This window comes from Nannospalax galili, unplaced genomic scaffold, assembly GCF_000622305.1.
Source record: "Nannospalax galili isolate Female #2095 unplaced genomic scaffold, S.galili_v1.0 scaffold402, whole genome shotgun sequence".
In the NCBI taxonomy this organism is placed as follows: domain Eukaryota; kingdom Metazoa; phylum Chordata; class Mammalia; order Rodentia; family Spalacidae; genus Nannospalax; species Nannospalax galili.
The window spans coordinates 3,084,528-3,090,527 of record NW_008348875.1 but is presented as its reverse complement, the minus strand read 5'-3'; positions in this window follow the sequence as shown (position 1 = coordinate 3,090,527).

The following is a 6,000-nucleotide window of genomic DNA, read 5'->3' as shown; positions in this document are numbered from 1 at the left end:
GGTTTATAGCTCCATCAAGTCATAAAAAAAGATTTAAGCTGTGGTTTGAGGTGATGATCACAAACTATCACCATATCTGTGAGTTAATCACCTCTCAATTTCTTGTCCTTATGTGAAAAGGAGTGAGCTAAATGCCTGCTTTACTCCTGCTCTCTTTTGAAAACTGACCTTAAGGGGATCGTTCTGAGTGGGTTTGCTACAGTTTGGCACACAGCACAATTAAAACCCCCTCATGGCATGAACAAAACAGAGCCAGGATTTGCTGATCCTGGGACTCAAATACTTTCCTACAGGACAGTCACAGAAAAGAAGGCTTGAGTAAGTAAAGGACTAGCTTATCTCAAACCATTCTGTAGTTTGCAGTCAATGGTTCCATGTATTAGGATTCTATATCAGATTCTTAAAACAGAGCTAATGAAGCTAGGGCTAGAGACAGCCTATATAGGTTGGGTCACTGCTGATTTGCAACTACATGTGGGCCCTTCAAAGCAGCATGCTATGAAGGTGGTCTTTTTTGTGTTTCTTTATGAAAATATCACAGACCTGGTAACATACAAAGAAAAGAAATTTATGTCTTATAGTTCTGAGGTTTGGAAGTCCAAGCTCAGAGTTCTGGTGTCTGCTGGAGGCTTTCTAAACGTGCCATCCATGAAGAAGGCAAAAGAACCAAAGAACCAAAGAGAAAAAAAGAAAATGAGACTGAACTTGACCTCATAACTAACTCAGTTCTTTGATACTGATATTAATCTGCTGAGGGCAGGGCCTTCGTAGCTTCATCATTTCTCTAAAAGTCACACTTTTGGGCTGGCGAGATGGCTCAGCAGATTAAAAATGCTTGCTCTGTAAGCCTTATGGATTGAGTTTGATCCCACAGCAGGAGAGAACCAACTCCCCCAAATTGTCCTCCATCCCCCACGTTTGCCCTGCCATGCAGGTGTCTGCTTGCTCTCTCACACATATCATATTCGTAGCTTCATCATTTCTCTAAAAGTCACACTTTTGGGCTGGCGAGATGGCTCAGCAGATTAAAAATGCTTGCTCTGTAAGCCTTATGGATTGAGTTTGATCCCACAGCAGGAGAGAACCAACTCCCCCAAATTGTCCTCCATCCCCCACGTTTGCCCTGCCATGCAGGTGTCTGCTTGCTCTCTCACACACATCATATCACACACACACACACACACACACACACACACACACACAAATAATATTTTTTTAAAAGATCGCTCCACCTCTTAACACCAACATAATGGCTATTAAATTTCAACGTTGAGTTTTAAAGGCACAATCATTCTAATCATAACATATTTATATTCTAAGGTTAAGGGACACTACACATAATATTTCCCAGTGGCTCCACCAGTGGTGGTTCCACAATATAGGGAATAGGAAAGAATGGGAAAAGCTGCTCTCTTCCTTTTGGCTCTAGCTGCATTTTGAGCAGCAAGGAGAGTAACACCTGTAATAGACAATGACCACAATTGGTGTTAGTGTTGGTCAGATTGCTCAGTGTCCTCACAGCCCAATTAGACGGTTCACATCCTCCCATGAGCTATGTCTTGGTGGAAATCCTTCCTGGATTCCCTGTAATTCAAAAATATTTTTATTTTTTCCTCCAGCCTATAGTTGTGGTCAATTCCTATATTTAATCTTATCTATTTGAAATCTGTTGAAACCACTGTTACTTCTGTTTTCCTATTTCGATCCTGGCAGACCCAAAGAAGGCTTGGGCTACTGTTTAAACAAAAGCAAACAACAAAATGAAAACAGGCTCTACAGCAAATATTAGTCAATTTTGGATTTTTTTTTTGAACTCTGCTAAATTTTAACATAGTGAAAGAAATGAGTCAAGATAATGCTGATAAAGTGTCTGTATTGTAAGCCCGGGTCTTCAGCAGGAACAGCCAATGCTCTTACCTCCTGAGTCATCTCTCCAGGCCCTAACTTGGTAGAATTTAGTCACACTTCCAGGACTTTCGGGTTGAGGCTGGAGCTCACTTTCTGGGAAGTATATGGAATAGAAAGAGTGGAAACAATGATCACATTGGGATTCTCTACCAATGAACAGGGTGGGCTTGGGGGAATTAAAGTGTGTGATATGATTTTCATAGTTTATTTGAGTTGAAAAAAAAAAAACACTCTGAAAAAATCAGTGATCAATAGAAGTGCTTGTTAGTTGAATTATCTATAAACATAAAGGAAGGTTAAAAAAAAAAAGCATTGTATTATAGAGACAGCGCTTCCTTTGATGGCTTATTGTTCCTTGGTGGGACCCAGGTAGTGAAATATAGGCATCTGCACAGATAGAAAATGATGATTTATTTCAACATAACTTGTGTTTGTCATTGAAGTATCATCAATTCAGACACAGAAAAGGATTTCCTTAGTGGCCATTGTATTTTTTGCCAAGGGAAGACAGAAAAATGGGGAGTGATATAATATATGTCCACAAAACTGATGTGTGATTACCCTGAGGTCATGCACCTAAGGCCCTTCTCTCTCTCCACACACAAACTATGACTTAAGTTTGGGCCGGCCCATTATGCAGCCTCGAATCTGGGACCCACCACGGAATACTTATATTAGGATTTGATGAGTCTTTCCTGTTCCAGCGTGTTCGGGATGTCACAGGCATATTCTCCCAAATGAAAGCAACCCTCAGAAATAAAATGGAACCAAATTAGAAGCAGATGCAATTACCACAAACAGTAAAAAGAAGAATGTGTATACAAGAGAAGTGATATGGGGTGTGATCATTTAAAGTCAGCACTAAAAGCTGAGGTAATTGAAGTGCAATTGATCACAAAATAAAGGAGTTTATCAGCCTAAGAATAGAAAAGGGAAGGATCAGAAATAAAAGGATAAAGCAACCATGAAAAGCAGAGTTAGACCAACACAAGAGGTCAGTGAATAAGCTCTAATGGACTCAAAAATGAGGGCTAACAGGAGTTCAGCTCCCCTGAAGCCTTCTGATGAAAGAACAACCCATAATCCAGAAGTGTGGAGAAAATAACAAAATATCAATATGTGTGTGGCTGGTGAATTTAAGAGGGTGAAAATGGAAAGACTGTCGAGATACAATGGGGAAAATTACAGGGGAACAAATGGCATATGAGGAGTAGGTGAGAAGTGAGGGGGCTGTGCTGGAAGGTTTTATAAAGGAGAACAAAAGTAAGTCATGGTTGACAGGAGGCGAGATCCAGAGAAGTTTAGTTTCTTTTTATTTTTCCTGGTGTGGTATCACAAATCATAGTTAGCAAGGGAAGGCCTGGCGTCTTGCACCTTCATGGGGACCTTCTTCCTACTTGGGTAAAGGTAGCAGTGAATATATGAATTATTGCCCATATAAGGCTGCTTTAAAGGGGAAAAAACAGTGCTATAATGATGGTAGGCATAAATAGAAATGGTAACTATTATACCATGGTAATTTCACCGATGGGTAAGGCTGTTCATCTCAGTGGTTACTCTGAAGATGGTTACTACAGGACATGGTCAGGACCATGGAAGTATAGATTAAAACAAACAAGTGGGAGATTGATCTTTTCTGTTCTTCACTTCTAGCACAACAAATTCAGGTGGCATCAAGCCAAACACCTCAGTTGTCTCAGGATGGGAGAGAAAGATGTTAACTCCTTTTTATGACTAAGTAACTAGTTGGAGCAGGAAATATCACTGTTCCTCTAGCCACACGGTGTAGTTGGTATTGTGCTGGAGAAAGTGAAGGTTACTTAGCTAAATTTAATGCTCAAATAATGAAATATTGCTTGGGTGATAGCTCAACTGGCAAGGGCTTGCCTTACAGAGGACCCAAGTTTGAATACCCAGAATTCACATTTTTAAAAAGCTAGAGTGGTGGCACAAGCTTATAATCGCAACACTGGGGAGGCAGAGACAGGCAGCTACCTGGGACTCAGTGACCAACAAGCCTAGCCTACGTTACCAGCTTCAGGACAATGAGAGACCCTGCCTCAAAAAAGTCAAGGTGGAGATGGGTGGGCAGTGCACATTTTAATCCTAGCACTCCAGAGGCAGAGGCAGGTGGGCTATGTGAGATTGAAGCCAGCCTGGTCTACATAGTGAGTTCCAAGTCAGCTGGGGCTATAGGAAGAATCTCTACAAAAAGCAAAAAAATGAATAAATAATCAATTCGATAGGGCATTCTTGGAGAATGACCCCTGAGGCTGACATCTGGGTCCCATAAAGAAATCTCTACAAAAAGCAAAAAATGAATAAATAATCAATTCGATAGGGCATTCTTGGAGAATGACCCCTGAGGCTGACATCTGGGTCCCATATGTCCACATACACATATACATATACCTGTGCATACACCCCTCCCATGCACATGCATCATACATATGCACAAAATGTGATAAAACCTTTTAAGGAATGAAAACAGAGAAAACTAATAAGGAGAAAACAAAGCTGGGGAATACCTCTTTGAACTGTTAATTGAACTAAGTCCACCTGAGGAAGCTGGACAGTCAGAGGGATGGAAGTTTATAGCTAGGGAGTCTAGATACTCCTTATCCTCATGAAAACTGAGTTAGTGGCTTTCTATTTCCAGAGGATGGAAGATGAGAAATTGGAGACAGAAACATAAATCTTTATGGATATCAGGTAAATAACAAGGAAGGGGGAAATCCAGTTAACTCTGAGGAACCCAGATTCTTTGGGTTCCCCAGATTTTTGGGGGAATGGGACAAATTTGAGAAAGCGTTGATCACTAAAGTTACTCACTAAAAACAAAGAAAAATAAAACAAAATGATTCAATCACATAAATACCTGTAGATCCTTGAGCACTTGTCTGTTACCACAGTCTTTGAGTTTTCATGACTTCTTTTGTTTTTCATAATAAGGAAACACTTGTTACTTCTTGACTCTGAGAGAAAGGAAGACCAACACAGCTTCATTTTGAGAGGACTTGGTATCCAGGTTAGTTTGGGTTGCTATGACAAAAATCATACTATAAGTATGATTTAAATAATACACATTTATTTCTGATAATTCTGGAGACTGAGACATCCAAGTTAAAGTAGTTCTAGATTCCTGTCTGGTGAGTATGGGCCTCCTTCCTGGTTTGCAATGAGTATCTTCTTCTTTTATCCTCACTTGGTAGAAACCAGAGAGGTGAAAAGAAAGTTCCCATGTCTTGGTGTAAAGACATTGATTTAATCTTCAGCACTCCATCCTCATGCTGTAATTGCCACGGAAATGCTATCACATTGAGGATTAGGATTTCAACCTATGAATTAGGAAGAAGATTTGGTAACTATGGAGTCTACAACAGGAAAGATTCTCTCTTGAGATTTCAGACATAGTAGACAACCTTCTATAGCTTTAGGTGTCCTTCGTATGGAAATCAGAAGATGGTTCAGGAAATTACGGAAAAGTGAGTCATCTTGTTGGGGATTTTATGTATGAGTCACACTTCAGAAATGCATTCATTAGGCAAATATTTTGATGGGGGTTTACTTTGAGGGAGGGGAGACCATGAGCTGTCAGTATAGAAGTGAAGGACAAAGATTAAAAACTGACACCTCCCTTCTTAGATCTGGGCAAATAGTTGAGAAGGTGAATGTTCCACAAGTAGGAAGAAATGGAGAGCTGTAATAACAGGTGTAAAAGTATTGCCGAACACAAATCAGGGCGTCCCTACCCTCCAGAAGTAAGCATTCTTGGGAAAGACCTCTCCTCTTTGCAACCCCTGCTCCTTCTCTTCCTCTGTCTCAAGTTTTGATTATTATTTGTCCTTTCATTGTTGACTTACTCTAGAATATTGACTGAATATTGATTAACTGTCATTGTAATGTGTTAAAAACTAAAGAACAGCTGTAACTTGTAAGGGGTATGCAAGGGACAAGGTTGTAAGGCCCAGTTTCTTAGAAAGTTTGATGCTGTTGATTGAAAGATACTGCTCATGATTAGTCTAGGGGAAATGGTGTATTGTATTACTGGTATCTTTAGCTTTCCTGCTTTATAAGTGCCTCCCAGTTCCT